Source organism: Hyperolius riggenbachi, chromosome 1, assembly GCF_040937935.1.
Source record: "Hyperolius riggenbachi isolate aHypRig1 chromosome 1, aHypRig1.pri, whole genome shotgun sequence".
Taxonomy (NCBI): domain Eukaryota; kingdom Metazoa; phylum Chordata; class Amphibia; order Anura; family Hyperoliidae; genus Hyperolius; species Hyperolius riggenbachi.
The window spans coordinates 586,772,689-586,794,175 of record NC_090646.1 but is presented as its reverse complement, the minus strand read 5'-3'; the positions used below and the strand labels follow the sequence as shown (position 1 = coordinate 586,794,175).

At 44.8% G+C, this 21,487-nt stretch overlaps 1 protein-coding gene across 4 annotated transcripts in view; it reads left to right on the top strand.

Moving 5' to 3' along the window:
* LOC137527743 (beta-1,3-galactosyl-O-glycosyl-glycoprotein beta-1,6-N-acetylglucosaminyltransferase 4-like) overlaps nt 1-21,487 on the top strand; it is a 51,794-nt gene that overhangs the window by 13,882 nt on the left and 16,425 nt on the right. Inside the window, exon 1 of one of the 4 annotated variants that reach the window (XM_068248616.1) lies at nt 3,604-3,650. The exons of 2 other annotated variants lie outside the window; for them this stretch is intronic. The gene's annotated coding sequence lies outside the window, so the exon portion shown is untranslated. Of the gene's footprint in view, nt 1-3,603; nt 3,651-17,659; nt 17,690-21,487 lie in introns of those variants that run through there. One more of the 4 variants, XM_068248625.1, reaches the window with a different exon arrangement.

The window sequence follows — 21,487 nt, the reverse complement described above, 5'->3', positions numbered from 1 at the left end:
GCATGTGGAGCAACACGGTGAACGTGGGTACACAGTTGCACTCTGTGGGCTGTTTATCCCAGTTGTCCTCTGAGATGAATTCATTTGGGTTTGGCCAATTATGGGTACACTCACCAGAGCACTTGGTGACATGTTCAGCTTATTATGTTTAACCTCCTTTTGAGTAAACGCTAAAACAGGGGTAGGGAACCTATGACTCGGGAGCCAGATGTGGCTCTTTTGATAGCTACATCTGGCTCGCATACAAATCAGTAGGGGTTGATTCACATCGCTCAAGCAGCGCAGCTTAGTGTGGCAGCGCAAGTAAAATTTTCAAACTTACTCGCGCTACACCAAAACCAACGGCTGCTCCAATTGTCCCACTCTGGACCCTGTCAGGTCCAGTGACTATGTAGAATGAGATCCCCACACTTTGATTGGCCCAATAGGCTGCCTGTCACTTGACAGGCAGCCTATTTGGACATAGTGCTTGGATCTCCTCCTACAAAGTGAATCAACTCCCAAGTCAGCTAGCTAATTGTACAAGCTGTTAGTTAATATTTCTCCTGTCTGGATCTCTGGGAAATTGCTTATTTTGCTGAAACCCAAGAGAAGCTGGATGTGTCTGACACTTCCGCTGCATGGAGGATCAACTGTATACACATCACCATGGCAACAGGGACGTGAGCCCTACTGTCCCAGATTGAAACATATTGTATGACTCTCATGGAATTACATTTTAGAATATGTGGCGTTTATGGCTCTCTCATACAAAAAGGTTCCTGACCCCTGCGCTAAAAGATCTTTGACTGCAGTTTCTCAGTTTGGGTTGATGGTATTAGCACAGCTGTCTGGGAATACATTCCTACCCGTGCAGAGATTCCAACACTAATATTTAACATTCCAAACGCCTAACTAGTACCACTTAAAAACTACAATATTCTAACCCTCACCTCTCCCCTAGCCCAGAAGATGACCTCTAACTATGCCGAACACCAAATGTTGATCCAGACTTGTGAAGGAAAAAAAACACAGGGACATCGGAAGCCCAGTCTGGTGCAATATCACTAGGTCACAATGATAGAGATAGTATGAATATACTCATAAGGTTGCGTTGATAGGGAGGCAACCACTTAAAGAGAATCTGTATAAAAAAAATGGCCCTGGGGGGTACTCTCCTAAGGAGGGAGAAGCCTCTGGATCCTATCGAGGCTTCCCTCATCCTCCTCTGTCTCACGGTAGTCTCGCTGCGGGTCCAGGAACGGTGGGCATGTAAATATTTACCTTTCCGGCACAGTAGCTGCTCTGGTCTCGGAAATAGACGGAAGTAGCCGATTCCAGTCGGGTCTGCTCTACTGCGCAGGCGTAAGATGTCTGCATCTGCGCAGTAGAGCGGACCCGACTGGAATCGGCTATTTCCATGCTAAGAGCCGCAACAGCGCCACCCGCTGGAGCCGGGGAAGGTAAAAATATCAAGCCTTGTCAGGCTTGTTGAGGGAGGATTGCAGGAAACTTCGGGGAGCCAGCGCTGGATTGCCTGCAGCTACAGGGATGGGGGAAGCCTCATCGGGACCCTGAGGCTTCCTGCTCCCCCCGGAGACGTTTTTTTTTCCCCCATACATAGTCTCGAGGCGAACTACCGTCCCCATGGGAAGCGGCCCTTGATCAGGGATGAAAAGTAAGAGAAACTTGTAGAAAGTAGGAGGCGCCCAAAATAAAAAAATTCTCTGTACATGTGTATTTTCATGTAATGAAGTATTGGAAACTAACTGGACTGGCTATCACGTGTACCAAGAAGATATGGGGTTGAAATCCTACCTTCAAGGAGTAGACCTCAAGTAAGGCTGTATTCAAAAAGTTTTTCTTATCTTTATTATGCACTTTATAGAACAACACGTTTCACAGTCAAAACCACTTCTTCAGGTCAAATCTTGGACCTTAGACAGGAGTATGTCTCGCTCTGGAAAAACTTTTTGATTACAACCCAGGTTGATGTCTACTCCTTGAAGGTAGAATTTCAACCTTATATGTTCTTGGAACTCGTGATAGCCAGTTGAGTCAGCTTCCACTTCTTCATTACATGACAATATACGGTACATGTACAGAGAATTTTTACTTTTTGGCACCTCCTACTTATTGATACTTTTTGACACCTCCTACTTCCTATGTTTCCCGAACACCGCATGTATCCCTTCTTTACAACCACTCCCCCAGCATAGACACATACACCGTCATCCCTCCATCTTTCATGAACCTTTTGGCCATAGTTGAACGATTTATTGTATAGACGTATTGCTAGGCATTCTATGTGCTTTGTATATTCCTTTTGCAGGATAGGACTGCAGTTAGTAGCCTCAAGACTTGGTGTGTTTACAAATGTGGAATTAATATCTATTTCTGATTGGTTTTGTAAACAGGATAGACTTGGTGTGTGTTGTGGGCTAGGCACTACTCTACTTTAGAGGACCTAGCAGGTAACCTCATAGGGAACAGTTCTCCAATCACAGCATCCTCTACAGCATGAAGCATTGTGATTGGCTGAATAGTGTGGGCATAGTTTACCACAACCTATCTGAAACCTAGCAGTTCTAAAGTGTGCTATCCATCCAATCATGTTAGCAGAATTTTCCTATGAGGTTTACTAAACTAGACTAGAGCTGTGTTGTGAACTGGAGTACCACCATGTGTGGATTTTGTTTTTGTTTTTTTATGCTTGTTTTGTAGGATGTGAAGAAAATACATCCCTGCTCTTCACATACAGTGAAAGTCCAAAACAGATCGTAACTTTCTGTACTCTAAACTAGAAAAACATTTTACAGGCAATCTTGGGACTCCTGTAATATGGAATGCTCTGTGGTGTGCGGCCAGTATTAAAGGATAATGCGAGACAGGTGATCTCTGTGTCGGGTCCAAGGCACATAGTGCCTGCTATGGGCTCTGACATAGACCGTAGTTTTATTACGGTTATAGCAACGCAGCAAGAAATCACTGTAATTTGGGTGCCGGCAATAGCCAGACCCCGAATTACTTTCAGTAAAGAAAAAGCTAGGCAATCGGTAGGAGAAGATATTTGTTATATTCCTCTACTTTTCCTAGCGTGGGGAGAGACCTCTCCATGCCCAGCTGAACGCCACTGGGTCAATACATACATGGAGAATGGGCCTTTCCACTTTGGCCTGCTTATGTGTAAAGTACGTACTAGAACTGTCACAGATTGCCTCGTTCATTCCACATAAAGATTGTTGGTTTTCTTTTGTCCCGATAAGATAAAAGCCGACCTCCACCCTGTTCTAACACTATGGTTCCCTGTATAGAAAGTACGTAAATAGTATATTCATTTAACACTTATCATGAGTAATTGTGTAGGAATTCTCTCGTCAGGCTAAGTAAACTAGCTTTTTTTTTAGTTTTGGTAACGTGTAACTTTGGTCAATGGCTTTGCACTGATTGCTGCTGAATCTGCAAAAGTCATCGGTTGTTACATTTGTGCTGAGAATGTGAAAAGAGATCTTTACAAATGGTATTGACTGAAATCAGAAGTAAAAGTGACTCATGTTGGGAAGGGCAGGGAGTCTACAATGCTCACACACACTAGTAATCCAGTCCTACGTCTGCCTGTTTTGACAGGTGATGCAACTCCGGATCACTGACGTCTGCTGTTCTATAGATTAGTACGTATTGTAACTAATGATCCCCTTATCTCACAAAACCAAGGTACAGACTTTATACTACAATGTTCTGTCTATTGGGAGGCGGTACAGGAACTAGTCACTTAGTGATCGTCTCTTGTGCTAGTAGTGTGTTCTGTTCTGTGGGGAAGGAGAAGTGCGTGGCCACAAGCACTACAGAAACTTCAAAGCTCCCACTGGAAAAGCAGTCATTGGTCAAGAGCAATCCATGCTTTCGATTTGCTAGAGGGTTGGTCAGTAGGGATGAGGGAGAACATTCTTGTGAAAAGCGACAGGGTTCTGCAGGGTGCGGTAGGTGATAGCTGTGTGTGCGGGGTCTAACTACCGTAAGCCATCACCTCCCTTCCGATATGTTCTGCTGCGTTCCGTCTTCTTACACTTTCGCCTTCAAAGTGGAAGTATTGGCTTAGAATTGGCAGTCTAGAACCCATTGGAAGGGTGGTGGTGGCTTAGGTGAGTTAGACCCCCCCCCCCGCCAAACACAGCTCTCGCTTTACCACACACTGCTGGACGATGCCGCTCTTCATGAGAACCAACTTGCTTATGGCAAGAGCTGTCAGAATACGCTTGTATGATATTTACTAGGGATGAGCAGAATTTTTGCAAGATGCATATTTTTTAGAGCGTTTGTGAATTTATTTATTTTTTTATTTTTTTTACTCTTTCCCATTGATGTCTATGCATTTGGCGAAAATGTGTTCATGCCCATACATTTTTGCATATATACGCATCTGTATGAAAATGTTTCTCATACCCATAGACTTCATTTGTTGAAAATTATTTTTCCCATGCCCATATTTTTCCGCCAATATGTTCATTTGTGCAAAAAAGTGACCTTTTTTTAAAACAATGGCGGAATGAAAATGGCTATTGTCACTCCTCACTACTATTTACATTTTCCTTGGCCAGTGTGATCAGGAATGGCCAGAGGAAAGCCTTCCTTGGGAGTGAGTGCATACTTTCCTCCCTACCGACCAATTTTATTGTGAGCCCTGAGTTGCACATTACAGGGAAGGTCCAGGAAGACTATAAAATAAAAAAGATTCACTTACCTGGGGCTTACTCCAGGCCCTGGAAGCCATCATGTGCCCTTGCCACAGCTCCGGTGGCTTCCGGTCCCCTCCGGTGCAGATGCCGACCTCGCCAGATCAGCATCTACTTGCGCTCCAGCATGTGGCTCACGTAGTCACACTGACGTCATCCGGATTAAACTGCGCAAGCGCAGAACTACTGCGCCTGCATGGTACAGTCCGGCTGATGTCAGCACGACTACGTGAGCCGCATGTTGGAGTGCAAGTAGACCTCTTGTACCGGAGAGGATCTCGGGCCACCGGCGGGGAGCCGAGCTACGGCAAGGGCACAGGACGGCTGCAAGGGCATGGAGGAATCCCCAGGTAGGTGGATTTTTTTTATTTTAAGTCCTGCTGGACGTGTCCTTTAAAGAGAGGCACTCAAAAAGAAAAAATGTGATACTTTTGAGTGCCTCTCTTTAAAGGACACGTCCAGGAAGATACTCTTCCAGACCACCGCCCCTGCCAGGGACCCTCTGAATGCTTGTGGCTAAAACCCTAATCATGCGAAAAGGTGGCCATACTGCACCTTCATGAGTATGGCCACGCCTGCTCAATACCACAGAGCTGCTCGTGGACAAGTGGCTTCAGCTTACTGTAAGGGCACAGCTGTTGTCACGCAGGTGCAGAACGGCTACACTCGTGTATGAAGAGCTGGGCCGTGATAACATCTGACAAGCTCTTGCCAGATACGTTCCAAGAGTCCGTATGTGGCAACGGGTGGGGTTGAGGCGGTCACGGAAAGCCTTTAGATTACCCAGAGGCTTCTCTCTAACTAGCTAAGTATTTTACTTTTTTTTTCATTCGGTCACCTCGGGTTCACTTTAAAGCAGAATTCTGTTGAAAGCAATGAGAAATCTTTATTTTAACTGAAGATGAGCCAGGGCGGTTCTCATGGCAGCGTCAGATGATGTCACTCCCAGCATGCACCTGCAAGGAATTGGCATAATGATGTGTTCATCCCAGCAGGAAGAATTTCAGTGTTTTTTGTTTTTTTTTACCATAATAATAAAATGTAAATATAGACCTCATACATTTTGCTCACCTGATCCAATCATTCTAGGTGGGGTAAAAAATGTAGTATCTGTAAATCCTTCTACTGAGGTTATTGTGTCCCTTGCAGCAGGGTACCTCATATTCTTTAACCATGTATATGTATGTTGTTTTAATATATGTATTTTGCATGGAGATTCTCTTCAACTGTCTTAATTTACAGAATGTACTGTGTTTTTTTGGACTATAAGACTCACTTTTTCTCCCCCAAAAGTGTGTGTGTGTGTGGGGGGGGGGGGGGGGGGGAGGGGAAGTCACTGTGTGACTTATAGTCCAAATGCAGGGAGTTCCTGACTTGTGAACATCTGACAATACGAACCTCCAACCCGCCGCAATGTCGGGGACTCCCTGTACTCTGCCCATGCAGAGGAGGACACAGGGGGACATATGGAGGACACAAAGGGGCATAGAGGAGGACATAAGGAGGATAGAGCCAGGCACATGGGGGACACAGGAGGACATAAGGGAGACAGGGGAGGACACAGGGAGACACAAGGGGACATGAGGTACAAAGGGGGCATAATCCACAAGATGCCCCTTCACCAAGGATGCACCAAGTTTAGTATATATTTTCTCCCCTGGTTTTTGTCCTCTAAACCTAGGTGTGCCTTAAGATCAGGAGCGTCTTCTAGTCTGAAAAATATGGGTAAGTGTTTCACCTCTGTGGTGGTGACAGGGTCTCTTAAGTATAAAAGGTTGTGCTGATCTAGATTTTTCCTTCTTTCAACCTTACTCTCTATTTTTTTTTTCCTTTTCATCTGCAGCTTATAATAGAACAGCAGAAGCCGTAATAACTGCAAATATATAAGGGATTAGTAGTCCCTAGAAAGGAAAACGCACAAAAGTATGTTCATTTATGAGCTGAACCCTGCAGAGTTTTAGAATAGCAAAGAACTTTCAGCTGGCAGGTAGCCTACTTGGCAGCTTAGCTGAAAAGCATAAAATATTGGATTTTCATTGGCTGAAGCCAGCAGCTATGACATCACAGGGCTTTGTGTGGCCAGTGCCTTGATACTGTGCACCTCCGTTTCTGCAAGTCTTTATACTGGTATATCCCTTTTCACCTTTTTAAAGTGTCTTGATCCTTGTGCTCTAAGCACACCAATAACGGCATTGCAATGCTGCCAACACTCCTAAAGGTGGCCACGAACGATCCAATTTCTAGTGAAAAATAGTTTGAGCGATCAGATACGGTAATTCTGATCGGAAGAAAAATTGTTCACTACACCATCAACAAACCAATCTTTGCTTCCTATCTATTACAGCCACAAGAAAATCCAAATTTTGGTTTGACGAAAATCCAATCGGATGACTATTTTTATAATCCTATATAATAATAGGCAATTGTCCCTGCGTACAGCAGTGTAGCTGGGTCCGTGCTTTCTGCTATTGCGCATGTGCGCAGCACGGACCCAACCTCACACAGGCAGGACGACGGGGATGGAGCCAGGCGGGCGTGTGAGCGGGCGGCCGGGTGTGCGGCGGGTGCGTGAGCAGCGTGCGCAACGGGCGGGTGCACGCAGGCGCGTGTAGACAGACCTAGCCCGTTTTAAACGGGCTAACGTCACTAGTTGTTCATAATCGATTGTGCCCATCAATAGAGATTATTTACAACCAACAATTTTTTGCTAGAAATTGGACTGTTAGTTGCTACCTTTTAAATTTACAAACTATGGGCCTGATTCACAAAGCGGTGCTAACAGTTAGCACGCTGGTGAAAAGCCCTTTATCACGCCTAAATTCAGTTTAGGCATGATAAGTTTAGGTGTGATAAGTTTTTAGGCGTGATAAGTTTAAGCACCAACTGGGTTAGCACCGCAGTGCACAGCTGATCAAAAGTTTTGCGCTAGCAAAGTCTGGTGCACTTCGCATAGAGTTTAATGGCGCTGCTTTGCGCGCGATCTAAACTTATCATGCCTAAACTTATCACGCCTAAACTTATCACGCCTAAACTGGCTTTTCACCAGCGTGGTGCAATGGTTATCACGCCTAAAGTCTTTTACTGGGTTAGCACCGCTTTGTGAATCGAGCCCAATATGTTAAAATGTTAACTAATTCAGGCCGTCTATAATGTGCAGAATTTGTTTTACAGAAGCCTTTCTTTGTGATAAATTATTGTTAGAGGAACTGTAACCCAGGATTGAACTTCATCCCATCAGTAGCTGATAACCCCTTTCCAATGAGAAATCTCTACCTTTTCCCAAAATAGATAATCAGGGGGGTTTATGTGGCTGATATTGTGGTAAAACCCCTCCCACAGTGTGATGTCAAGACTCTCGTCGTGACCCTTTACTGTCTGGAAACCTCATTGCATTGTGGGGAATAACAGCTTTTTCCAACTGCCAAGCCACCAGTATCGCCCTCTGTGCATAGAACTCTCAGTAATTCCGTACAGATCTCCGCCCTCTCTCATTGTGTATTATACTGGATTGTACACTCTACCCAGAATGTGAACTTGTATTATTGGGACAACCACTCCAGTGTGTGATCTGGCATTGTACTACTACCTGTATTGTGGTGTTGTATCTTATTGCTTATTACCTGTATTGTGTTCAGGGCTGTGGAGTTGGAGTCCAGGAGTCGGAGCAATTTTTGGGTACCTGGAGTTGGGAAAAAATGCACCGACTCCAACCCCTAATGAATTTAAACTGCAATTAAAATAGAAAACATAATAAAATGTTCTATTTCTCAGATAATATCATCATAAATAATGTATATATACAGTTCTAGCTCTGCTTAGCCTACAATAGATGAATGTTTATGTTCTACATTGCTACTTTAACAAATAAGCCACATAGTGGGTTTTGTTTGAAGTTTAATAGGTGATAGGCTGCATTGCAAGCAAGGCCATTGCCCAATACATAAGCCGGTTACACACTTTTAATGATTGGCCAATCACTGACCAGTTTTACCACCTCCATGTAGTATGTGGGTCTACAGATATTGAATACTATAAGCAGATTGTGTAGCTAAACCCTCATACTACATGGAGGTGACAAGTGTGTACCTTAGTCTACTCTAAACAGACCAACCTGAAAACAACCTGGATTGACTACAAGAAAGCCTACCACACAACGGCTTTAATTCAGCCTTTCTGCATTTGGTAAGGCAGAAAACAGCTAATTTTACGTAACCCTTTGTTCTGTAAAATCGTTTCATTGGCTCCTGACCCTGTGATCACTGTGAGCCAATCTCATTGGCTCACCTTGATCACAGGGTCAGGAGCCAATGAAATCGACTCCACACCGGCTCACAGAGCTCTGCTGTCATAGTGATGGCAGAGTGAGGAACCTGCGTCGAGCAGCAGATCTGACAAAATAGTGTTTAAGTGAGTAGGGGGGCTGGCTGGCATCTTACTATTTTTGCAGTTAAACTGCTTCTCAGTAAATGCTGTTGAAAACAAATAAAACCCTGAGAATCCCCCATGAAGAGATGGACTGACCCAAAACCTGTGGCCCTTTACATTTTTGCTGGTTTCCTGAGTTACTGAAGATTGTAGTTTTGTATTTTTTGGCAATTAATATATTGAAAGTACCTGATTGGCTTGCTTCTCTAACTCCATTCTTTGTTGAGATGACTGGGCATTTTTTTTATTGGACAACTTTAGCTCCTCCCTATTCCCATAAATGCTTACGAGTCAGGAAGGAGCTGGCAGTAGTCTTTCTATGTCTTTCCCTGCCCACCTTTTCCTTATGCTGCTGAGATTCTAAAGGTGGCCATACATTTAGCAATTTTGGCGGCCGATCAACCAAGAGACAGATCTCTCTCTGAGGCTGGTTGCCGGCATTCTAGCACGTGGCGAATGTTTAACGTCATGCCAGTAGTCACATGGGGCCTGAATGTGGAAATAGGGCATGGACACAAAGTGTGGATGGCAGACAGGTTTAAGAGGAGCTGTCAGGCATACTATCTCAGAAAACAAAACACATATATAAGTAGATAAATACTTGCTCTACTTACATAACATGTATTACACTGTCCACGTTTGGATTTTAGTGGGTTTTTTTCTACAGTAAAAAAAGAGAAAATCTTAGCATTTCCCATTTTAAGTGTGGCTATTTGAAGCCAATCCTGATGTAATTTCTTCTAATGCTGCATACACACTTGAGATAAAAGTCTTTGGAAAAGGCAAGATCACAGACCAATTTTACCCCCTTCCATGTAGTATGAGAGCCATACTCTACACAGTCTATTCTATGGAGCTGAACTCCCCATCAGATAAAATCTTTGCAAGATGCTGCACACAAAGATGCCCGTACACATTCAAAAGATCATTATCTGCAAAAGATCTCTTCCTGCAATAGATCCATTCCTGCAAAATGCATTCATAGTCTATGAGATCTGCAGATCCTCATACACACCTTGTTTAACAGACTTCATCTGCAGATCTGGCAATCTGCAGATCTGAAAATCCATCCTGGTGGATCTGATCTGCAGATGATCTGCAGATGATTGCCTGTTAAACAAGGTGTGTATGATGATCTGCAGATCTCATAGACTATGAATGCATTTTGCAGGAATGGATCTATTGCAGGAACAGATCTTTTGCAGATAATGATCTTTTGCATGTGTACAGCATCTTTGTGTGCAGCATCTTGCAAAGATTTCTCTCTGATGGGGAGTTCAGCTCCATAGAATAGACTGTGTAGGTATGGCTCTCATACTACATGGAAGGGGGTAAAATTGGTCTGTGATCTTGCCTTTTCCAAAGACTTTTATCTTAAGTGTGTAAGCAGCATAAGTCTCCTCTGTCTGATTTGCCCACCCTTCACTATAGAAAATGCATTGTCTCAGCATGAGAAATGTTGGCCAATCAGAGAGGAACAGGTGTGGGAGGGGAAAACAGGAGGGAAAGAGGAGGCAGCCAATCAGGCTGCATAAGTGAAGTCTGAGGGGAAGTAGAGAAGCAAAAAAGGACAACCCAGCATGCCCTGCAACTTCCTTTTTGTGTATCAAATTTTGTGTGTAAAAAATAAGAGTTAGGTAACCTGGGGAATGATGATTTATTAAAGGGGCACTATGGCGAAAAATTGTGAAATGTAAAATATGTGCAAACGTATACAAATAGGAAGTATGTTTTTTTCAGAGTAATATGAACCATAAATTACTTTTCTCCTATGTTGCTGTCCCTTACAGTAGGTAGTAGAAATCTGCCAGAAGTGACAGGTTTTCGACTAGTCCATCTCTTTATGGGGGATTCTCGGGGATTTATTTATTTTTCAAAAGCACTTAGTGAATGGCAGTTGCTCTGTCCAACTGCCTAAAAAACTTTTTAGCAAACGGAAGCTGGCCAGCATCATTGTTTAATTTTTTTTAGGGAATATCTTTATAAAGAATAAAAGCCTTACTGAGAATCCCCTATCAAGAGATGGACTAGTCCAAAACCTGTCACTTCTGTGAGATTTCTTCTACCTACTTTAAGTGACAGCAATATAGGAGAAAAGTAATTTATGGCTCATTTTACTCTGGAAAAAAACGTACTTCTTATTTGTCTGTTTGCATATATTTAAATTTTTGAAAATTTTCGCCATAGTGCCCCTTTAACAAGAAAAGTAATAGTGATTTTAACTTTTGGATTGCCTGGTTAGCATCCTTATTACTTGTTTACCAGATACAAATAAAGAATTGATTTTATGCCCGACAGTTGCACTTTAACTGCACGGGCAGTTCGTCTACAATTATTGCACACCGTTACTGCTGCACATCCAATTCAGCATGTCGGCCTGAGATTTTCCAGCATGTCCGATCGAAGCATACGACCAACTTTCTGCCTCAAATTTAGTTGAATTGTCGACTGGGCATGCTCTTGGCTGCACCAGTTATGTCTGTGTGTATACTCCTCCTAGTGTCTTTATCAGATTAAATAAAAAAAAAAGCAGTTAGGGACAGGGCACACTGTCATACAGCTAAGCAGATTTCACCAATGCATATCCGTTTGTGATGCACAGGGACATCAGGCAGTCAGACCTGTCTGATGGGCACACTTCAGTGCATTCCAACAAAGTACTGCTGTCCTATTCAGTCTAGTTCAATGGGGTCACCTCTGCAACCAACCAATATATCAATACGTACGCTTGTTTACAATCATACGTTCAAAGCTCATACATGCTAAAAAAAAAAACTCAGACAAGCCACTCCTTTTGCAAGGTCTCGCCTGAAAATCTAGGGTGTCCTTTAACCACTTGCCGACCGCCTACTTCATATTGGCGGCGGCAAAGTGGCAGCCCCAGGACCACGTAACGCAGAATGGCGTCAGGTCCTGGGGCACTCTTTGGCCGGGGATCGCGCGCTGGAATGCGCGCGCATCCACCGGCAATAGGCTCCGCCCACCCGCGACGTCAACCCGCCGGCCAATCGGAAGCGCCGGCGGGTTGTTAACCCGACGATCCCCGGATAGGAAGCGTATAATACGCTTTGTAATGTTTACAAAGTGTATTATACAGGCTGCCTCCTGCCCTGGTGGTCCCAGTGTCCGAGGGACCACCAGGGCAGGCTGCAGCCACCCTAGTCTGCACCCAAACACACTGATCTGCCCCCTGATCGCCCACAGTACCCCTCAGACCCCCCCCCTGCCCACCCCCCAGACCACCATTTGCACACAATCACCCCCCTAATCACCCATCAATCACTTCCTGTCACTATCTGTCAACGCTATTTTTTTTTTTAGTCCCTAAACTGCCCCCTGCTCCCTCCTGATCACCCCCCACCCCTCAGATTCTCCCCAGACCCCCCCAGACCCTCCCCCCCCCCCCTGTGTACTGTATGCATCTATCCCCCCTGATCACCCGTCAATCACCCGTCAATCACCCCCTGTCACTGCCACCCATCAATCAGCCCCTAACCTGTCCCTTGCGGGCAATCTGATCACCCACCCACACCAATAGATCGCCCGCAGATCCGACATCAGATCACCTCCCAAATCCATCGTTTACATCTATTCTCTCCTCTAAACACCCACTAATTACCCATCAATCACCCCCTATCACCACCTGTCACTTTTACCCATCAGATTAGACTCTTGCGGGCACCCAATCGCCCGCCCACACGCTCAGATTGCCCTCAAACCCCCCCTTATCGATTCGCCAGTGCATTATTTACATCCGTTCTTCCCTGTAATAACCCACTGATCACCTGTCAATCACCCCCTGTCACTGCCACCCATCAATCACCCCCTGTCACTGCCACCCATCAATCAGCCCCTAACCTGCCCCTTGCGGGCAATCTGATCACCCACCCACACCAATAGATCGCCCGCAGATCCGACATCAGATCACCTCCCAAGTGCAGTGTTTACATCTCTTCTCTCCTCTAAACACCCACTAATTACCCATCAATCACCCCCTATCACCACCTGTCACTGTTACCCATCAGATTAGACCCTAATCTGCCCCTTGCGGGCACCCAATCACCCGCCCACACCTCAGAACGCCCTCAGACCCCAGCCCTGATCACCTCGCTAGTGCATTGCTTGCATCTATTTCCCCCCTCTAATCACACCTTGAGACACCCATAAATCACCTCCTGTCACCCCCTAGCACACCTACCCATCAGATCAGGCCCTAATTTGCCCCGTGTGGGCTCCTGATCACTCGGCCAAACCCTCAGATCCCCCTCAGACCCCCTTCCGATCACCTCCCCAGTGCATTGATTGCATCTATTTTCCCCTCTAACCGCCCCCTGAGACACCCATCAATCACCTCCTGTCACCCCCCTAGCACTCCTATCCATCAGATCAGGCCCAATACATCCTGTCATCTAAGAGGCCACCCTGCTTATGACCGTTTCCACAAAATTTGCCCCCTCATAGACCACCTGTTATCAAAATTTGCAGATGCTTATACCCCTGAACAGTCATTTTGAGAAATTTGGTTTCCAGACTACTCACAGTTTTGGGTCCGTAAAATGCCAGGGCAGTATAGGAACCCCACAAGTGACCCCATTTTAGAAAGAAGACACCCCAAGGTATTCTGTTAGGTGTATGATGAGTTCATAGAAGATTTTATTTTTTGTCAAAAGTTAGCGGAAATTGGATTTTTATTGTTTTTTTCACAAAGTGTCATTTTTCACTAACTTGTGACAAAAAATAAAATCTTCTATGAACTCACCATACCCCTAACGGAATACCTTGGGGTGTCGTCTTTCTAAAATGGGGTCACTTGTGGGGTTCCTATACTGCCCTGGCATTTTAGGGGCCCTAAACCGTGGGGAGTAGTCTAGAAAACAAATGCCTCAAAATGACCTGTGAATAGGACATTGGGCCCCTTAGCGCACCTAGGCTGCAAAAAAGTGTCACACATGTAGTATCGCCATACTCAGGAGAAGTAGTATAATGTGTTTTGTGGTGTATTTTTACACATACCCATGCTGGGTGGGAGAAATCTCTCTGTAAATGGACAATTGTGTGTAAAAAAAAAATCAAAAATGTGTCATTTACAGAGATATTTCTCCCACCCAGCATGGTTATATGTAAAAATACACCACAAAACACATTATACTACTTCTTCTGAGTACGGCGATACCACGTGTGACACTTTTTTGCAGCCTAACTGTGCTAAGGGGCCCAAAGTCCAATGAGTACCTTTAGGATTTCACAGGTCATTTTGAGACATTTGGGTTCAAGACTACTCCTCACGGTTTAGGGCCCCTAAAATGCCAGGGCAGTATTGGAACCCCACAAATGACCCCATTCTAGAAAGAAGACACCCCAAGGTATTCCGTTAGGAGTATGGTGAGTTCATAGAAGATTTTATTTTTTGTCACAAGTTAGCGGAAATTGTAATGTATTGTTTTTTTTTTTCACAAAGTGTCATTTTCCGCTAACTTGTGACAAAAAAAAAATCTTTTATGAACTCACCATACCCCTAACGGAATACCTTGGGGTGTCTTCTTTCTAAAATGGGGTCACTTGTGGGGTTCCTATACTGCCCTGGCATTTTAGGGGCCCTAAACCGTGAGTAGTCTAGAATCCAAATGCCTCAAAATGACCTGTGAATAGGACGTTAGGCCCCTTAGCGCACCTAGGTTGCAAAAAAGTGTCACATGTGGTATCGCCGTACTCAGAAGAAGTAGTATAATGTGTTTTGGGGTGTATTTTTATACATACCCATGCTGGGTGGGAGAAATCTCTCTGTAAATGGACAATTGTGTGTAAAAAAAATCAAATAATTGTCATTTACAGAGATATTTCTCCCACCTAGCATCTGTATGTGTAAAAATACACCCCAAAACACATTATACTACTTCTCCTGAGTACGGCGGTACCACATGTGTGGCACTTTTTTGCACTCTAAGTACGCTAAGGGGCCCAAAGTCCAATGAGTACCTTTAGGATTTCACAGGTCATTTTGCGACATTTGGTTTCAAGACTACTCCTCACGGTTTAGGGCCCCTAAAATGCCAGGGCAGTATAGGAACCCCACAAATGACCCCATTTTAGAAAGAAGACACCCCAAGGTATTCTGTTAGGAGTATGGTGAGTTCATAGAAGATTTTATTTTTGTCACAAGTTAGCGGAAAATGACACTTTGTGAAAAAAAACAATTAAAATCAATTTCCGCTAACTTGTGACAAAAAAAAAAATCTTCTATGAACTCACCATACTCCTAATGGAATACCTTGGGGTGTCTTCTTTCTAAAATGGGGTAATTTGTGGGATTCCTATACTGTCCTGGCATTTTATGGGCCCTAAACCGTGAGGAGCAGTCTTGAAACGAAATTTCTCAAAATGACCTGTGAAATCCTAAAGGTACTCATTGGACTTTGGGCCCCTTAGCGCAGTTAGGGTGCAAAAAAGTGCCACACATGTGGTATCGCCGTACTCAGGAGAAGTAGTATAATGTGTTTTGGGGAGTATTTTTCCACATACCCATGCTGAGTGGGAGAAATATCTCTATAAATTGACAATTGTGTGTAAAAATAAATAAAACAATTGTCATTTACGGAGATATTTCTCCCACCCAGCATGGGTATGTGTAAAAATACACCCCAAAACACATTATACTACTTCTCCTGAGTACGGCAATACCACATGTGTGGCACTTTTTTGCAGCCTAACTGCGCTAAGGGGCCCAAAGTCCAACGAGCATCTTTAGGCTTTACAGGGGTGCTTACAATTAGGCACCCCCCAAAATGCCAGGACAGTGAACACACCCCACAAATGACCCCATTTTGGAAAGTAGACACTTCAAGGTATTCAGAGAGGAGCATAGTGAGTCCGTGGCAGATTTCATTTTTTTTTGTCGCAAGTTAGAAGAAATGGAAACTTTTTTTTGTTTTGTTTTTTTGTTACAAAGTGTCATTTTCCGCTAACTTGTGACAAAAAATAAAATCTTCTATGAACTCACCATGCCTCTCACTGAATACTTTGGGATGTCTTCTTTCCAAAATGGGGTCATTTGGGGGGGATTTGTACTATCCTGGAATTTTAGCCCCTCATGAAACCTGACAGGTGCGCAGAAAAGTCAGAGATGCTTGAAAATGGGAAAATTCACTTTTGGCACCATAGTTTGTAAACGCTATAACTTTTACCCAATCCAATAAATATACACTGAATGGTTTTGTTTTTTATCAAAGACATGTAGCAGAATAACTTTCGCGCTCAAATGTATAGGAAATTTTACTTTATTTGAAAAATGTCAGCACAGAAAGTTAAAAAAGTCATTTTTTTTGACAAAATTCATGTCTTTTTTGATGAATATAATAAAAAGTAAAACTCGCAGCAGCAATCAAATAGCACCGAAAGAAAGCTGTATTAGTGACAAGAAAAGGAGGTAAAATTCATTTAGGTGGTAGGTTGTATGACTGAGCAATAAACCGTGAAAGCTGCAGTGGTCCGAATGGAAAAAAAGGCTCTGGTCCTTAAGGGGTTTTATGACTGCAGTCCTAAGTGGTTAAAGCGGGCCTGAACTCAGAACATCCTCTTTGCTCTAAACGGTAATCAACATCATCATAACCTTTAAAGGACAACTGTAGCAAGAGGGCTTATGGAGGCTGCCATATTTATTTCCTTTTAAGCAATACCTGTTGCCTGGCAGCCCTGCTACATGCTATTTGGCTGCAGTAGTGTCACAATAGCCAGGCAACTGGTAGTGCTTAAAAAGAAGTAAATATGGCATCCTCCTCTTCTTCTTTTCTCCACTCTTCTCTCCCTCATCTACAGGGTGGTTTATTGGATATAGATAACCCAATATGTGACACTAATTTGATACTACAAACTATATTTATGCATCTTTATTATTATTGCTTATCAAGAATGTTTGCAACAAGAATCTCTCAGACGGAGTGTCATATTATGGTGACCACAACTGTAATTTACTCTTCTATAAACACTGTGTTGTATTTCTCATTTTCAAAAAAATCAATAAAAATTAAACTGTTAAAAAAATATGGCAGCCTCCATTGCCCTCTTGCTACAGTTGTCTTTCAAAGAAAACCCTTTCTTTGTTACAGCTGATACAAATCCTGCAATAAATCTGCAATGTGTCTACTTCCTGCTTTCATGGAAGCAGACCTATTGTTATAACATCCTGTGCTTACCAATTAGCTGTCTGCTGTGGCAGTCAGTTGACACAGCTGAGGGATCAAATTACAACTTGTGATTTGTCACAGGTGAGGGGGAATTAGACAGGCTAAACTCTCTAAATACATACAGGGTGCACTTTTATATATTTTCCTTCTATCCTGTGCAAGAGTTCAGGTCCACTTTAAGCCTCCCTCGGCAGTTCCTGAACTGCTGCCTGCAACCATGACCAGCAGCAATAATTCAGCCTCTGTATGTAGCTTTAGAACCTGTGTTGTAATTTCCACTTGTTGTTTCCTGTTTGAAGAACTGCCAGAGTTCATATGAACGTCATGAAGGTCCTATGATTAGTGAGTGGAACATCGGGGGCAGAAACCACGGTAGATAAACAAATTAGGATTTGTACTGCTTGCTACACTCATCCAACAGCAAAAATGAAATGATTCCCTAGAGTTGAGCTTTAATGGTTTGTGTGTCTTAATGTTTTTGTACTTGATGATGATCTCGGAAAGTAGGGAAGATGCTGTCAGAAGCCTGCCCTTGATCTGAAGGAATCTAATGAAAGCGCTGCTAGACTGGAGCTCCTCTTGTCGAGAGAACAATAATGAGCTCATTCGATAGCTGGTGACAGCAGCTCGATGATAGTTGGGCTGTTCAAAGCATGATCCAGCTGCTGTCTCTGAAGCCTTAGTATAGGGACCTATTTCTGAATATGTTATTATTAGCAATGTATTTCAAATGCCGAGGACATTTTTATGAAGATGTTTGAAATATGAATATAAAACACCTGATCTGCCAGTTCATTGCTGGAGAACGCTTTTCATGGCTCATGTCCAAGGTTTTCATGTTTTTTTTAACCTCTCGTTACTTAACTACCGTAACTCTGCACCACAGCCTCCAACCCAAGCACCCCCCACTTCCTGCCTTCACCGGCTCCCTCACACCAAAAAAACCCTCATCTGTGCAGGTCTTTGACTCCACTATCTGATTGCACAGTACATGAAGCCAAAGCATCTCTGTGTGCATCAAGGGCCCCGCTACTGAGGGATATGAAGGCTGCCATATTTATTTCCTTTCACACAACTCTTGCCTGGCCGTGCTGTACTGCTAATTATTCTGACGTCAGTAGTGTCTGAATCACACACCTAAAACAATCATGGGGGTAATCTTGTCAGACTTTTAGTCAGAGGACCTGATCTGCATGCTCGTTCAGGTTCTGTGGCTGAAAGCATTAGAGACAGAGGATCAGCCCGACAGCCAGGCAACGGGTATTGTTTAAAAGGAAATAAATATGACAGCCTCCGTATCCCTCTCCGTTCAGGTACCATATGCAACTCACTTTTTCTCCTGAGTTTTCTCCTAGGTGAGATTTTCACAACCTGTCATAAAATTCAGCAAGCAAGCAAATACTCAAAATAAATTTGATAGTACTTTTTCACCAACTATTGGTTACTTTTTCAATTGTAAAATGCAGAAAATTTAGTTTAAAGAGAACCCGAGGTGGATTCTAAAAATCCTAATGGCAGACAGAGGCTGGCTGTGCATTTAATCACCAGCCTCTGTTGCTATATATCGTCACTCCAGCGCCACTCCAGGGGGGCCCTGGAGGGACGATATATAGCAACAGAGGCTGGTGAGTATTTGCTTGCTTGCTGAATTTTATGACAGGTTGTGAAAATCTCACCTAGGAGAAAACTCAGGAGAAAAAGTGAATTGCATACGGGCCCAGTTCTGTCCTCCCATCTGTATGCAACACACTGCTCGGTCTTCTCGGGGGTGTTCTGTGGATGTAACGGCACATCCCTCCCTCCAGCCATTGGTGATGGGAAGAGATGTGTGGTATGATGTCCCTGTTGGAGACCTAGCTGTTGTGATGATGCGGCATCACACCTTCAGAAATTGATGGGGGAACGGGTAGAAGCCCCAGCATAATGTCTTTGCAGGAATGCTCAGGGTCCCAATGAGGGGGGGGGGGGGGGGAGGGGTGACTCTTGTTGAGATGGAGGCCACATTTAACCTGGCAGGATGTATTCTCCTGCCCTGAGGTAAGGTGAGGACTGTAGGTGTGGGAGGAGGTAAGGTGAGGACTGTAGGTGTGGGAGGAGGTAAGGTGAGGACTGTAGGTGTGGGAGGAGGTAAGGTGAGGACTGTAGGTGTGGGAGGAGGTAAGGTGAGGACTGTAGGTGTGGGAGAAGGTAAGGTGAGGACCAGAGCCGGATTAAGGCTAAATGGGGCCCTAAGCAAAGTAACTGATTTGGGCCCCCCCCCCATCATGTTGTAATAGAATCAAAAGATGCAGCTGCACAGCAACATGCCGCACACACCGGGGCAGCCGAGCTACTGGTTGCTATGGGCAACAGCCCGCTTTCCTCTGTGGGTGCACAATGCAGGGAATAGCAGCGGCAAAATGCAGAGTGAGAGATAAATGGCTGGGACATTTGCACTGAGGGGCTGGGGCACCCCTGTGAAGAGGGCGCCAGATATCACAGCAGCAGCACTTTCCCCCTGCATCTCGAGCCTGGCAATAGCAGAAAGATCTGGACACCGCCTAACCGGAAGCCGTTCCCCAGACAGAATTACATAACCACCCCCACCACTGAACAACCGATTTCCTCCCAAACTAGACAGCCGCCATGCAGCCTCCATCCCAGTGAATACGATAGTCCAGCAGAGAAGGCAGCCGCAGCGGGGGAGAATGACAGCACCAGATGACTCACATTCACCTATTGCGATCCAAGCAAAAGAGGTCCTGTCATCCGGAGCCCATCTGTCTCCTCTAGAGTGCTGCCGCTCTGTTACCACTACTATTACTACTTCCTACTTCCTGTCTGATCTGAGAATCAGGATGTTCAGAGCGAGTGGCTGCACTGTAGAAGAGACAGATGGGTTTCAGATGATGGGATCTCTATCACTTGGATCATGGATAGGTGAGTGAGCGTTTGCCAACTGCTGCTAATCATTCTTGCTGCAGCTGTGGTTCTCTGTAGGAAGGGAGGGCGGAGTGGGCAGCGGCAGAGCGCACAGTAGCAGGAGGGGGACCTAGGAGGAGAGCCTGGCTCTGAAGACAATCACGGGATCATTTGAAAAGACAAGACAAATAACATTTATATCTCACTTTTCTCCTGGCGGACTCAAAGCGCCAGAGCTTCAGCCACCAGGACGCGCCCTATAGGAGTAGCAGTGTTAGAGAGTTGCCTAAGGTCTCCTACTGAATAGGTGCTGGCTTACTGAACAGGCAGAGCCGAGATTTGAACCCTGGTCTCCTGTGTCAGAGGCAGAGCCCTTAAAGGGACTCCGAGCAGTGCCTGTGGGTACGCCTTTAAGCATACCCACAACTAATTAATTACATCTTCACACCTACCAGCATGATGTTTGTAATTATATCCCCCTGGGTTCCTTATATTTCATTGCATTGTGCTGAATCGAGCTGCCGACTTTGGAGAAAAGTCGTCCTGTGGCTGCGATTTCGATCGCGAAAAAAGCGAAAACTAAAAGGCATAGGGCAGCCATTTATATATATCGTTGGAAAGAGGAGAAAGAGAGCTTTAAAATGATATGCATCTGTCCATAGTTACTGCACTGCTCAGAGTCCCTTTAACCATTATACCTTCCAGCCACCGCTGACTGGATGGCGAGGGCTGGTTTATGTGCTGATGGGGCCCCTTTGACTCTGAATGGGGCCCCAAGCAACTGCTTTTGTTGCCTGGTTGATAATCCTGCCCTGGTGAGGACTGTAGGTGTGGGAGGAGGTAAGGTGAGGACTGTAGGTGTGGGAGGAGCTAAGGTGAGGGCTGTAGGTGGTGGAGGAGGTAAAGTGAGGGCTGTAGGTGTGGGAGGAGGTAAGGTGAGGGCTGTAGGTGTGGGAGGAGGTAAGGTGAGGGCTGTAGGTGTGGGAGGAGGTAAGGTGAGGGCTGTAGGTGTGGGAGGAGGTAAGGTGAGGGCTGTAGGTGTGGGAGGAGGTAAGGTGAGGGCTGTAGGTGTGGGAGGAGCTAAGGTGAGGGCTGTAGGTGTGGGAGGAGCTAAGGTGAGGGCTGTAGGTGTGGGAGGAGCTAAGGTGAGGGCTGTAGGTGTGGGAGGAGCTAAGGTGAGGGCTGTAGGTGTGGGAGGAGCTAAGGTGAACTTTTTTTTTTTTATCTCCGGATGTATGTGATATGAAATGATGCCCATACTTTGCTTCT